Consider the following 1,243-nt stretch of genomic DNA (forward strand, 5'->3'; position numbering starts at 1 on the left):
AGGCTGGGTATGGGTTTGTATATTTCCTTTATAAACTTATTTTTTTTTTATTTATTTATTTATAAAAAGAGAAGAAAGCAATAGGCTAATACATAAGCCTGTATATACACTGTGACGGGGGCTGTACTGGCTCAGGGGTAGAGGTGGTGTTTTGGTGGGGTTGTTGTGTGTATCTTAGCTTAAAAAAAAGCTGTATGGGGATGAAAATAAGTTATTTCATTTATTTTTTCAGAGAAAAGAAAGAAATACAATAAAAAAACAGGGGGGCCCCCGGGGCCCGGGGGGAGGCACCGAGTGACTCTGCGGCGCCGCGGCTGGCTGGCTGTAGCTGTAGCTGCAGGGTGTATATAGTGGTGGTGTTGGGGTGTTGTTCGTGTGCTTTTTATAAAAATATAATTAAATTAAACACCAAAAATAATAAATAAAATACTTACAATAAAATAAAAAAAAAAGAAAAACACATACAAAGGGCCCCGATAGCCGCTGGCTGCGTGGCGGCCTGTGGTTTGAGTGTATAGGCACAGGGGCGGAGGTATGGGGGTTGTTGTTGTTTGTTTTTTTTTGTTTTTTTATTTTTATATGCATAAAGGAGATGTATTGTAGAGAAATTAATAAAAAAAAAACAAAAATAAAATAAAAACAAAAGAATAACTGCATGCGCACCCCTGCTGCTACGCGGGCTTGACCTGCTGCTGCTGCTGCTGCTGCTGCTGCAGCAAAGCTGGCTGGGGCCTGCAGCAACGTATATGTATATTTTCTTCCTTTTATGGATTTCTTTGTTTTTTTTCTCTGCTTTTACCCTCATTTTACTCCTCAATTAACTCCTTTTTCAGCCCAAACAGCTTACTTTTATGCTGCTGCTGCAGCAGCAGCAACCACAGCTAGGACGGTCTCGATACAAGCAGCAGCAGCTGCTGCTGCAGCTCTTGGGGGCCCCCTGCTGCTCTTTCCCCCTCTTTGACTCCCTTGGGGGCCCCCCTACAACCTCTGTACCTCCTCTTCTCTGAGGCGGGGGCCCTTTGGCTCAGTCGCAGGGGGGCCCCTCTCCCGCTGCCCCTATCTGCTGCTAGCAGCAGCGTACCCAGGGCCCCTCTCTGCTTCCTAGGGGGGCCCCCTCTCTCTTTTTTTTGTGTGCTGCCTTCATCCTACCCCATCGAGGGTCTTTTGCACTCCGTGTGCTTCTCCTTCAATACCCTATAGAGGGCCCCGATAGCTGCAGCAGCAGCTAGCAGCTAGCAGCAGC

Source organism: Eimeria mitis, genomic scaffold (assembly GCF_000499745.2).
Source record: "Eimeria mitis Houghton genomic scaffold, Emh_scaff1917, whole genome shotgun sequence".
Taxonomy (NCBI): Eukaryota; Apicomplexa; class Conoidasida; order Eucoccidiorida; family Eimeriidae; genus Eimeria; species Eimeria mitis.